General features: G+C 36.2%; 1 long non-coding RNA gene and 1 other non-coding gene across 2 annotated transcripts; both read left to right on the top strand.

Annotated features, from left to right (window-relative positions):
• Positions 1–1,864: 1,864 nt before the first annotated feature.
• Positions 1,865–4,214, top strand: LOC142342064 (uncharacterized). The gene is made up of 2 exons (XR_012759143.1): positions 1,865–2,081; positions 3,687–4,214. It is a non-coding gene; the product is annotated as an uncharacterized LOC142342064 (long non-coding RNA).
• Positions 4,215–9,151: 4,937 nt separating this feature from the next.
• Positions 9,152–9,343, top strand: LOC142343333 (U2 spliceosomal RNA). The gene has a single exon (XR_012759204.1). It is a non-coding gene; the product is annotated as a U2 spliceosomal RNA (small nuclear RNA).
• Positions 9,344–14,124: the final 4,781 nt, after the last annotated feature.

Raw genomic sequence — 14,124 nt, 5'->3', positions numbered from 1 at the left:
AAACTGTACCTTATTGTTTTTTTTTTTGATTAATTATTCGAAGACTTTTTTTACTACTTTGGTTAACTGAAAATTAGTTTCTGCCGCTAAAATCACTTCTCAAAAATCATCAGTAATAAATTGCCAAATCAAAATTTTAATTTTGCTATCAATTGCTCTGGAAGCCTAAGTAAATATTTTGATATTAATTGTATTGGCACCTTTTTAGCGCGCTTTTTCCCCAAATTTTTACGATCTATTTCTGTTGATAGAATAAACCAATTGTTGATTTTGGGTATAAACATTTTTCAGAAACAAATGGTGATACTACCAAGAATGGCGATACTAACAAAACTTAACGTAATGAAAGCTTTCTTTTGTATTCTGCACCAGACAACAACTTTCTAATTAGAGTTTTGCATGAGAACCATTGTACAAATTACAGTCAACCATCCCATACATTTTAGCATCACAATTCAAGTCAAGATATAGTAATGGTTCAGTTTTGAAACGGTTTTTATTTGAAAATGAATAAAAGTTCCGAATTCAAATAAATATTAAATAAATAAAATTCAGATAAATGTCTGGACGGTTTGAAAAGTGTTCAAATGGGCAGAAATGTAGCAGCAGTTAACTTCAATTTTTAAAAAACCTGCTAGAGAAAACCAACCTTTGGTTATTCTAACTTAAAAGAATAATGATATTTGATATGCAATATCCAGCATGTAACCAAACCACTAAAAAAGTTTTGTTTTAATAGTTTCAGGTTTGAAAAATAAATAGCACTTTGCAAGAAATGCGCTGAATTCTCATTTTTCCTACCATTTTGGCGAATTTCAGCGGTTTACTTTAAAAAGTTTTTGGGCTGACAACTTAGCATCCGAAATTTTCAGCGCATTCTGTACTTTCTTTGATAACTTCTGCAGAGTCTGCTCTTTGACGAAAATCTTTAAAACGGCAAAATGGCACTGACGGACAGACTCTTGTGGATTCAGAGATTTCTACATTAGTCTCGACATTTTTCCTCTAGCTTTTCTCCTCTATTTGATGAAGTTCATTAACTGCGAAACGGGGAAAATGAACTTATACGTCTGTTTTCCGTGAAAAAAGTTCGTTGTTCTATCTTTTGTTTTTCTGTGTCATTCATGGCGCGATTCGCGGTTGAGTTTTCTAAAAATTTTTTCTATGTTTTAAAGTATATTTAGCAGCGACACGAAAAACGATTTAAAATTTTATGAAGGAGCTGCCGAAGCTATAGTCAATGCAAGAAAAAGTTCGTGTAGAAAAATGACTTTCATAATTGTATCAATTAATTAATTTTCCGCAGCTTGAACTTTACATACGTGATGTAATTACATAAACGAACGTTTTTTTCTTCGTCATTATATTCAATGCTTACATGCAGGTTGAGAACTATGAGAATTACCAATATTAGTTTATTCTTGTTTCAGCTCATCTATAACAACGCAAAAACATTCAACATCTCTGAAGTCTTTAGATACTTAAAAAGGAGCATTGATCTATGTTATGCTCTAAGCATAAGTTACTGAACTGATGATAGATGATTGATAGAAAAACAATTGCTTGTCATTATTATAGTAGCCAGAAATCAGCTTATCATTACGACGCAAAACTTACTTGACTTTTGTCACATTTGTCCGCGATGAGTTTTTTCAGCTATCTTTGAACGAAAACTGCCAACAATGTGCCATTTAAGCAGAAATCAAAGAGAGCTTAATTGAGTTTTAATTAGACAAAAAGACCTTCATCTCATTAACTGCGGATTAAAAAGCCAAATAGCTGGTTTGACGTACTTATAAAATGGTTACTAAAAAATTAGTTTCAGATCTATGTCTTAGATCAATATTAATAAAATCGAAAACTTTGTTATGTTTTTTTCACGTCACCATTTTGGTTCAAAATAGATCAAAAATTTTTCAATCAGTTCATACCACTTGAGTGAACTGAAACTTGTACTGTGAGCCCAAAATTAGTCATGTGAATTATCAATTAACATAGAATAAAACCATGAGCAAACACAGAAAATCATCATTTTTCAATATTTGCTTTCCAGAAACAGACGGTGAATATACCAATTAATCGTAAGTTTTTATGGAATTTTTTAATTAAATTTGTTTCATAAATCTAACTAGTTTTATATTCCATTCTCAAAATTTGCAGACACTCATTGAACAAAATCATTGATAATTTTGTTTTGTTTTTAGATCAGTGACAACTGAAAATTGTTTCGTTTGGTTTTGTTTTTGCTTCATTTTGTAGTATTTGAAAGTATTTTTTAAAATCGGAAAGTGTAAGATTCTATGAATATCTAGTCAGATCTTCGAGGACAAAAAATAACTTTTCAGCGAAATTTCTGTTGTATGAAACGCCTAATACGATATAGGTTCTTAAATAAGGGGAATAAATGCCGATTTGACGTACAAGGATATTAAATGATATCAGACAATTTACCAACTTTCTCCTAAAACAATTTTTGTCAGACTTCGGGAAGGTTATTTATGATCCTAGTTTGAGTATCAGGAGAAAATTTTCCTCGAACAATTTTATCTCTTTTTCTTGTTTTCAGGAAAACTTATGCGATTCGAAGTCAAAATATTGTATAACGCCAAAATACCCTTACATCTCCAGTTGATTTTGAATGGTTGTCTTGCAAGATAATCATTCGTCTTGTAGGAATCTTTGAAGATAGCCATTAATCTTTCGAAAACTTTACTTTCGAACACTTTTTCTACGTGATGATAAAGTTATACAACCAAGAAAATGTCAATCTTTTTTTATCTCGCAAACAAAAAATAAGTTAATAAATTTTTTTATTTTGCAAAATAACAATTGTGAAATGCGAAAGAGTGCAAGTGATTGATAATAACACGCATTAATATCGATTACGCCAATGTTTTCCAAAAAATGAACATAAACGTGTAATTGTGGAAAATTTTTTTCTTAAATTAAATGAACAGTATGTGGGTTTTTAAGAGTTTTCTATATGTGATCGAATTGCATGTGGACAGAAACGGTAACATTTTACTCTTAGTTCACTGAACTTATGATGTTTTTATTAAATTACAGATGTCATTTTAATTCATGTTAATTTTGATTGCATTTTTCTCGTAAATATCACTCAAGTATTATTTGGGAAATCTCTGTGCTAAATGAACGGTAATACATCTATAACGGTCAATGAGAGCAGAGATTGACCGCAACGAATTTGCAAGAATCTTAAAAGATAACCATTCCTCTTGAATCTGGTGTCGACTAGGGATGGCATAAAGTGATTTCTAATATGTGTTTATTTTATGATAAACCCGACGTTTTAATCACTTTTTGCATATTAGCGTTCCTTGTTGTCTGACAATATTTAGACGCGGAATCCCATAAGTCATTGCTTAAAAACTAAAAAATGCGAAAAACTTTTCACAAGAATTATGGAAGGCTTCCAAACGATGATCCTCGAAGAAAACTTTTTATAATCATATAATCAGTACCCGGGTCGAGAAAAAAATTGGAAAAATTAGTAAGATAAGCGTTGAAAAAATGTGAAAATATTCACCGCTTATCTTACATAATTTTGCGTTGAATGGCGAGCTCGACCCAGGTATCAATATCTTTTATAATCACCCTATGAATATTCGGAAATTTAAAAAAAATTATCTTATTTTCTCAACATTTGTAATATTGTGTAATTTTAGAATAAAAAGAGATGCTTCGACAAACTGCGCTTGTTCTTCTTGTGGTTGCTATCATGGTCCAGGCCGACGCTCCGTGGAGAAGGAATCGACTGGGAAATAGAATATCTGAGAGAGGATTCCCCAAGATCGTTTTCGAAAGAGACCCCATAAAAAGGGTAGTTGGCGAACGGTGCCTGACTGACGCCGACTGTGACGAGGGAGAATTCTGTGAATATGGCGGCAATATACACGATTATTGCGAATACACAAATCCTCCATAAATTGAGGAACAAATAAAATATGCACAAAAGAAATGTGTAAACAAAAATAAACAGATCAATTTTTTTAATCTGTTGAGTTGTCTGACTGTTAACTTTTGAGTAAAGGAGCATTTCTTTTCAAAATTTGTAAAGTTTTTAAAAAATTTAATCAATGTAAGGATCAATGTATTTAAAGCAATGTTCTTTTATGATTTGTAAACTATTTTATGCGGATATAAACAATTAGCATACGATTTTCTTATTATGAAATAAAGTTTTTTGAAAATCATTCCATAATACAAATTATATAAGAAATTACAAATTTCATGAGAAAATCTGATAAGATAACGCATAAATCTTATAATAATCTTCTAAATTTTAGTTTTAATTGAGTTAGGCTTTTAATTTGTGGGAGAACTGAGTACCCGGACTGGACTCACAGACAAAATCAGTACTGAACCATAGTATTTCAATTCTATATTTTTACTCTGACCAGTTCTATGATCAAGACAGTTTAGACTTTTCATGAAAAAATGCAGATAAAAATGTCTGAATTTAGACTGCAGCATGATAAAAGACAGTCTGAAAATGCTATTCGCATTGAAAGTATGAAAGTAATGCTTGTCCACTGATTTGTAGAGGGTCTTCAGGGCATCCAAATTCATAGGCAGTCCTGAACCTCTGAACAACTGTGAGAATTTCACTTTTTTGTCCTTGAACTTGAAATACAACTCTGCACATAGTTGAAGTCTAAAAACGCTATTCACTGTGAAAAAATGTCTTAAATTGCGTTGAAAACCTGCTTTTATTGCCTTATTTGCGCCAAAATAAACTCCATTGTTTTAAAGGTACACAATACCCGGACCCTAGTGTCATTGACTATCTGTACTGAAACAATGTATTCCAATTGTATATCATCGGCACAGTACTGTGTCTTTTTTCGTTGAGCTAACACTAAGACATAGAAAATTCCTTTACAATCTGACATGAAAAAAACATAAAAATCTGCAAATTGTACTCAAAGCTGAAATATTGGCGGGTTCCAGGCACTCGGTGTGTTTGTACTGGTTTTGGCGGATGTTTTTTTAAATGATAAAACGTTCTTTTTAATGTTTTAATATAGTATTATCATCGTCAAACTCAAAATGTGCGTCGCCAAAATTTCATTCTTTTTTCAATTTCCTATTTACAATATGAGAATCGAAACCAAGGATGCTCACTCTATTTTCAGAAAAAAAGGTCTATGCGAAAGGAATGCACTTGATTATATATATATACATATATATATATATATATATATATATATATATATATATTTCGAAATTTTTCTTTCATTTTATGTCTTTAAATAAATCTTCTGTTCGGGGATCAGAAAATTTAATTGGATTTAAAAAGAGATTCAGTGAAACAACGAGACAGTGTTCCCTTGCTTCTCCAATTTTGTGCAATGAATGTTTGTGATCCCCGAAAAAGCAAAAATTTAGGAAGATTTTAAAAAAGATCAATTTAAGCAAAGTGTTTGCCCATGCTTTCAATTTACTAAAAGAACTTAACCCAACTAAACATTTTGTTCTAAAAAATCACAAGATTTCTACTGTTTTCTTGCAAGTAAGTTCTCTAAAAAAGGTTGTTTTGCATTGCACGATCCTGTAAGATAAGCTCTGTTGCAAGAAAAGGTTTTTTATAAGTTTACTGACAGAAAGATTTAACTTCAATTTATTATTTCGAAAATTCCATGTTTGAAACTTCAACATTCCATAGATTCTATAGACAAAAAAGTTCGTTAGCTCACGAACCCTGGTATCAGAATGGAGAAAGCATTGTAAAAAAGAAAGCATTTTTACGGGCATATAAACTCTTATTTGGAATAGAAAAAGTCCACATGGTTTCACGCAGAAAAATATCTGCTTTGCACGATATTAAACTACAACTATAAAGTCACAAATTCGTTACAGGGTAAAATCTGGTGAAACTTTCGTAGAATTTTTAAAACTCTCTATAAGTTTATTATAGTTTCTTCTCTAACATTTTTTGAATGAATTTGTATTTTCATAGTACACACCACAATCAAGAAATTGCAGTCCCAAGCAAAAAACTTCAGAACAACTATGTTTAAAGCAAAAACTTCAGAACAACTATGTGAAGTTTTCTCAGTTACCTCAATCCATATGATACTTGTCTTTTCTCCAAATTATCTTATAAACAATTCCAACTTTAGCAAATTATTATCCAGCCGGCAGAATCATTTTTCCGAACACAAGTTTAAACTACGGAGTTCTAATTTTCGTCTTCTATGAAAACACAATTTTTTTTCGAAAAATATTTTTTTCAGTATCTATATAAGCAGTTTTATGCAAATGAAAACCTTTCTGGGGGATCTACAAACACGTACAAGTCAAACTATTAGCACCAGATGTAACAAACCCTTCAATATATCTCTGTAAGTAACTTCAATTTTAAAAAATGTGAACGCAAAGTGAGCCCAAGTAAAGGTTAGCTGACATAAAAGCATGCCTAATGCTATGTAATAGTTATGTAATCTTTCAGAAATAATGCATTACTAACCGTTACAATCAAGACTGCGCAGAGTATTTGAACAAAGAGTCACTGTTAAGAGATCTAGTTCTCGAGCACTAACGAACCGCTGCCCATGGCCAAAGCTCTCATCCACTGTGAGATGTAATCCTGGAACCGTGCGCTAGTTATCGCGGCGAAGCGCCCCAACCGGTCCGCCACGGAGATTTTAGAATACGACTATGTCGAATTTTTTTGGCTTACTAGACCTCTTTTTGAGAGTGCGGCTCGCTTGCCAATTGGCTTGATTGATCGCCACCATTAAAAAATGGGGTCTTTCCCATTATAGCCCCCCCAGCTTAGTGGTCAGATAACATATAGCCCCCCAAACATGGTAATTATACCATAATGGGGGGCTATAATTTCATGGGGGGGCTATAATGGGAAAGACCCGAAAAAAATGTTTTATGGAGTCCTGGATTTTTATTTTTGTACCCAGATAAGTTGATTTGGCTGAGATACATAGTTGTAAAGTTGTGGTTAACCATAAAACCAGAAACTTGGACATCAAATAGCTAATAACTCAAATTAACACCAGAAATTTAAAAAGGTCAAATCTATAATCCATATAAAATGTTTCTCAAATTTCTCCAACAATTGCCTCTGATATTTCAGATCTATTCTGTTTTGGCCCCCCAGTGTTTTTTACGCCCCTCAATTACAAGTTTTATGCTGTTATATAGCACGTTACTATGTTAAAAGATAACACGTGCGCCGGGGGGGGGGGCTTAAAAAGTTTAAGCCCACTAAGGTGGGGGGGAGACAGAATAGATGCGACATCTCAAAGGGATGGCAGTTGTTAAATAAAATTGAAGCAGGCAATGAAATCAATCAGAATTTATCTGAAACTTAGGCTAATGTGCAAATCTGCAGTATAATGTAAATTTATGTGTTTTTATTGAATATGGTTTAGAAGGGGAGACAATTTTAGAAAAAATTCTAGTTCTCATTGCATTTTTGTTGAATAATCTCAATTTTAACCCTAAATAATAATGTCACATCGGAGGGGGGGGGGAGCTTCCCCTCGTAGTATATGAAGTAAAAAATTTTCACTTTTCTTTGGGGGGGATAATGCGGTTTTTGAATCAGGGCCAAAACTTTTGCCAAAGATTTGAGTTGTGAAATCCAACAATTGCCTCTGATATTTCAGATCTATTCTGTATTGCCCCCCCAGTGTTTTTTACGCCCCTCGATTACAAGTTTTATGCTGTTATATAGCACGTTACTATGTTAAAAGATAACACGTGCGCCGGGGGGGCTTAAAAAGTTTAAGCCCACTAAGGTGAGGGTGGGAGACAGAATAGATCCGACATCTCAAAGGGATGGCAGTTGTTAAATAAAATTGAAGCAGGCAATGAAACCAATCAGAATTTATCTGAAACTTAAGCTAATGTGCAAATCTTCAGTATAATGTAAATTTATGTGTTTTCATTGAATATGGTTTAGAAGGGGAGACAATTTTAGAAAAAATTCTAGTTCTCATTGCATTTTTGTTCAATAATCTCATAATTTTAACCCTAAATAATAATGTCACATCGGAGGGGGGAGCTTCCCCTCGTAGTATATGAAGTAAAATATTTTCACTTTTCTCTGGGGGGGGGGGGGATAATGCAGCTTTTGAATCAGGGCCAAAACGTTTGCCAAAGATTTGAGTTGTGAAATCTGTTTAAAAAGCATTAATTTGTTCCAAACGTATTCTTCAATACATCAGATCACTGCTTGCATGACTCTTCTAAAATCTTGCAAGATTTAAATAAGTTTGCAAAATTATTCCAAGTTAAAAATTTGCGCATCTTTAAAGTTACTCCACTTTGAATAAAACTCGAAACGTCCAGGAGGAGGTCAGGTGTAACATCCGAACCCGCGTACGTCTTTACTAAGAGGACCCCACTTAATGGGCGAGCAACAGTCGTTTCATGAAGGACTTTAATCATGCATTATGCGTCTTTGCTGTCTCATCAACAGTCCCTTCAAATATTGCAAAAGAAGCCTGCATGTATAGACCCCAATTACATATAAAGATTTCAATTCGGCCCATTAAAAGACATCAACTCGACCGGGGTGTGCTATAACGTGTTTTTTCCTATAGGGACCGCCTGCCCACTAGAATAGGAAAATTGTATCGTATGTCGAGGCGCAAACCAGTTTAATAGACGGAGAATTAGCTAACGGTTCAAATGTTGAAAAGAATCATTTTAATAATAGTACACGATAGAACAGATTGATCATTTAGCTGGCCGGCCAAAACGCAGCTGGACCTCAAAATAACAATTAAAATTCGTTTAAATTAAGCTAATAGCAACTTAAGTTAAGCTATTTAAATGGTTACACTTCAAAATGGTACCAATTGAGCACTAAGGTTCCACGTAGTCTTACCAATGCCATTTGAGACCACTGATTTGGTACCATTTTACAGCTTTAATACAGTCCAGTTGAAAGGTCTTAAAGATATTAAGGAGATGCAAAAGTTACGGTTCTTGGTCAAATTTAATTGAGCACGGCAAACTACCGTTCTTATGAACATTGGGCCTTCTTGAACGCACAGTTTGAAACGAAGCCTTTCAAAAATCATCAAAGAGTTCTGGGTCAGTTGATTTGGTTGCCAATGTTAAAATTGGCACCATCGAACGGCAGGATCTGAACGCCATGATCATCGCTTCTCGGCCTTTTGGCTAAGATCATGTGTAGTATCTGTTCTTGTCAGCTTAATATCTGGCATGTCGGGCATTGCCTGGCACCAATATTAAACTGCTTTTTGATCCTCGGATTCGACAAAGAAGCTTGCTTCAGTCGGGCCACGGATCGTCCCGGTCCTACACTACCGTCGGGAACGGTCCATCAAAATTATGCAATTAGCATGGAACTGTTCGGTGGCGTTGTCAAAGTTGTGCCTCTATTAGTTCAATACGTTCGGTTAATTGTTGGAATCACAAAAATTCAACAACCGTAGTATATTTGTAGCAACTTACAGTGTTGCCCTCCACTTTGGCTATTAATGCTGCTGCTGCAATTGTTGCGACGAAATGTCGTGGGTGGGGCGTTAGCTTTTAATGATTTGTTCATGCTTTTTCATGATTTCTTAAGTTATATTGACCTGAGTATTTCGAGTCACGCTGAAATGAGAAATGGATCGAAAAGCGAACTTTTCAGTGTTTGTTACCACGTAAAAGAGCAATGCGCCTTTTAAAGCGAGAAATGAACGACCTATTTAAGTCCAGCGAGAAAGTTATTGCGTCATTTTCTTTGTAACAGCTGCTCTCCTTGTGTTTCACAAAGAAAGTTTTACACAGCCCAGTTCGTTCTGAATGGTTACAAAATCTGTCCGGATACTTCGTTTATGCAGTTTGCTTTTGTAACTGTATATCCGCTCTGCTGTACTAATTTAACTAACCTAGTTTTGCATTTCTTCTCAATTGAACTGGGTCCACAGATCACACAATACGGGATCTCTATATGATAACCAGTTCAATCGTTGTGATTAACCAAATCTAAGGCAAAAATATATGCCTGAGAAGTGTTATCAAAAATTGGTTTCTAACTTAATCCTAGTTGTGTGTGTTGCGATTTTCGCAGAGTACTTACGAGTTGAAGATTGGAAATCAGGACACAGAAAATTGAATTCACTGTTCGAGACGTTTTCGTTACCAGACACAATATTAGATAGAATATTGCTCAAGACAAATTTTTGGTATCAAGACACAGTATCAATTTCACATATATACTGCTCAAGTGTTTGGTTTTGGCAAGACGCAGTAACAAATATACTGCTCAAGACTATATTATTTCAACTTTTTTTTGCTGAGTTTATGTGCTAGTTCGAGTTGCTAGGCTGACAAAACAACTGTGAGTTCTTATTTTTGTTCAGTTTGTTAACAATGTTTTCTGCTGACGTGGCATACGCGGCTGTTTCTGATCTGTTATACACAGTTTCCTGGCTAAGGGGATGGATAATGCGGATAAAAATAGAACAAAGTAATATCCTTCGTCCTACGAATTAATTTGGATCTGTTTCTAATCTGTGCAGATTTTTTACTTCCGAAGCAATTTTGTTATTCTTTAAGCTCAGCTCCAACTTCACCGGCCATGTTTTCCTTCGTGGAAACATCATCGCCAGTTTGTAGTACTGGAGCGAGCTTCACTACTGGCCTCTTGCAGTATCCATCTTTCGTTCGGATTTTCGCTGATCGAATCACGCCGTCGGAACCTTCAAAGGTTTCAGTTGTTCGACCCAGATTGTAATATCCACGTTTGTCACTGTCTTTCACTAATCACACAAGATCATCCTGCTGAAGATTTCTTTCCGTTGTGGTCTGCCATTTCTTTCGACTGTTCAACGTTGGCAAGTACTCTTTACGGAATCTGTCCCAGATGAGGTCTGCGTAAGCTTGTGTTCGTCGGAAGAGCTTTCTATGATCAACAAATTGCTCTGCACCTAATAGATACGTTAAACAAAGGTTCTTGTTACCAAGCAGGACATTGTTTGGAGTAATAGCTTCAAAATTGGTGGCATCAGAACTGACCGGTGTCAGCTGTCTATCATTCAGCGTTTGTTCAACAAGACACATCGTGGTTGACAGAACACCTTCCATGACTGATCGATTGCCCACCACTGCGTACATTGCCTTCTTGCAACTCCTAACCAGTCTTTCCCACGCGCCTCTAAAGTGTTGTGCTGCAGGTGGGTTGAACTTCCATCTGATACCTTGTTGTATCAGATGTTCTTCAATTTACTCCCTACATACTCTCCCAATTCTTTTTCAACTCCAACGAAGTTTGTCCCGTTATCACTAATCATTTTAACCGGCTTGTCTCTTCGAGCAATGAATCGCGTAATTGCGTTCAGGCAACTATCAGTGTCTAATTTTTGTACAATCTCTATATGTACCGCTCGTACAGTAAGGCATGTGAATGGACAGCACCAACGCTTTTCGTTTCTTCGACCAATCTTCACTGTGAATGGTCCAAAATAGTCTACGCCCACAATCGAGAACACTGTTGATGCGACTAATTGTTCTTCAGGTAGATCTGCCGTTACTGGTGCCTTTGTTTAGGCTCTTCCCTTTAATGCATTTGTTTTTGATCGATCTCAAAGCTTTTCGTATTCCTAGGATCCAGAATTTCTGTTGAACTATGTTTCTGACATGTCCAGTACCTTCGTGATGACTATTCTTATGTTCATTTTGCAAGAGTAATTCAACTACATGTTGCTTCCAATGTAACAGTATTGGAGGCTTGGTTTCGAAGTTCAATTGAGTTTTACCTATTCTGCCTTGAGCACGAATATGTCTTTGCTGGTCTATCAATGGTGAAAACTGGAGGATTTCGCTGTTTTTTACAATTTCATTTTCAGTTTTGAGAGATTTCATCTCTTCAGCAAACTGTTCTTGCTGCAGTAGTCTGAAGATGCCTGCTTGTGCACCCTCTCTTTCTTCAACACTTAAGGTTTTTGTTGCCGGTTTGTGTTTTCTAAATACGCGCTGTACGTATGACATTGTATTTACAATTTAATTGAAATTGTTGAATCGTTCCCACTGAATCATCGGCTTTTTCTTTTCAACCTTTGCTGAGAAGACCATTTGGTCGTTTTGTTCGTCTGATGCAAATGTAAAATTCACCTGTTCAGGCCATTCGTTCTCTCGTTGCTTCATTCAGGCCGGGCCAGTGAGCCATTCACTTCGCTTAAGTTCGTCAATATTGTTCGCTTGTGTCCCGATGTCAGCTGGATTGTTAATAACACTCACATGATTCAGCTGTGAAACATTAGTTGTATCCAAAATCTCAGCCACTCTGTTTGCAGCAAATACTTGTTGCTCACGGTGGGAGCTATGAACCCATTGCAGAACAGTAGTGGAGTCTGTCAAAAGTTACAGCTGTGAATCTTGGTTTCGTGTTCCTTCACTATCTGTTGTTTAAGTCTCACCGCCATCACTTTTGTTTGTAGTTGCAAGCGTGGTATGGAAAGGTGTCGCATCGGTGCGAATCTGCACTTCCCAATTACAAGCGCTTTGTCTGCTGAGTATTCTTTGGGTTTTGAACGTAGGTATGCCACTGTGCACATTGTGTCTTCAGAAGCGTCTGCAAACACATGAAGTTCCCATTTGTCCTTGGCTGTGCTGAAGTAACTTCTATCAATGCTGGTTTCTGCTACTTCTGGAAGCTGGTCTTTCCATTTAAGAAACTCCTCTTTTCGTTAGGTTCCACTGATTTGTCCCAATACTGTCCATTTTTTGTCCTGATGCTCTTCAGGAGTTGTCTCATATGAACACTGAATGGTGCAAACAGTCCAAGAGGATGAAACACTGAAGAAAATAGAGATAAGATCCTTTTTTGGGTGATTGGGCTCTCACTTTTTTTGCTTGTACCTCTACAAACCTGTAGACTATCATCGGTAATCGCCCATTGAAGCCCAAGCACGGATAAACCTTAACCATCCTTGTCGGGTTCTAGTTCAACCTGCTTTGTGTTGCTGATTGATCTCAAGTCCTCTGGGATTGCGTTGGTTACCACGCCGCTGTTGGTGATCATCCACTTCTTCAGTTCAAATCCATGTTTTGAGAGAAGAGGTTGCAGTTGTTTGTAAACCCTGATTGCTTCTTCAGGTTTTTCGACCGACTTGATGAAATCGTCCATGTAGAAGTTGTTTTAGATTGTTTTTGTTGCAATTAGGACCTCGTTGTCGTTATCGATGACTATTTGCTTCAGAGCGTAGTTGGCACATGTTGGTGAACTCCTTGCTCCAAAAACATGACGTTTATACTCGTAAATTTGCACAGGTCTGTTCACTGTTGGTCGCCACAGGAATCTCAAACAGCTTTTATCCCGTTCAGGAACTTGCACTTGCAGAAACGTTGATTCAATATCTGCGGCTAGGGCTCTTGGGTCTTCTCGAAATCTGAAAATTGTTCCGATTAGTCCGTGTAGTAGATCGGGTCCGGCTAACAACTTGTCAGTCAGGCACATATCCTTGTATTTTGCTGCAGCGTTGCAAACACGGCGGACTTTACCCGGTTTGTTGGAGTTTAATACTGGATGGTGTGGCAAATACCATTCTTTTCCGAATGTACCTTTGACTTCCGATTCACCAAGAATCTTCACAAATCGGTTTTCAACATCTGTATCAATTGACTATTGATAAAATTCTTTTATAATTTGGGTCTCGTTGGAATCTTCGTTCCAGTGAGTAGAGCTGACCAAGGGCTGAGTTGTAATTGTTTGGAAGATTGGGTTCTGGTTCTTTCCAGAGCATACCCACTTCGTACCGCTCGCCTGTAAACTTTGTTGTGCTCTCTAGAAACTTCTGAGCTTGTTGCTCTTTCTTTGATTGACTTGCAACATTTATTTTGGACGCATAAGTTTCTATGTCCCACCATGATTGGATGTTTTCTGCCACTTTCACATCTTCTGTGAAGGCAAAATGACAAACATTTTGACTTTTCTTTCTTGTCATTTGACCACTGACTGCCCATCCTAATTCTGTTGAGACGGCGAACGGCTCACTTGGTGTTCCAATCTCATAGTCCAATGGACTTTGAAATTCGTAGGCATCTTTTCCAAATATGATGCCTACTTCCATCAGGTTGAATGTTCTGTTAATTAGAACATTCAGATGTCTGAAGTTGTTCTTC

Source organism: Convolutriloba macropyga, chromosome 7 (assembly GCF_964194025.1).
Source record: "Convolutriloba macropyga chromosome 7, txConMacr16.3, whole genome shotgun sequence".
Taxonomy (NCBI): Eukaryota; Metazoa; Xenacoelomorpha; order Acoela; family Convolutidae; genus Convolutriloba; species Convolutriloba macropyga.
The sequence above is the reverse complement of the archived record's forward strand: the minus strand, read 5'-3'. Positions and strand labels throughout refer to the sequence as shown.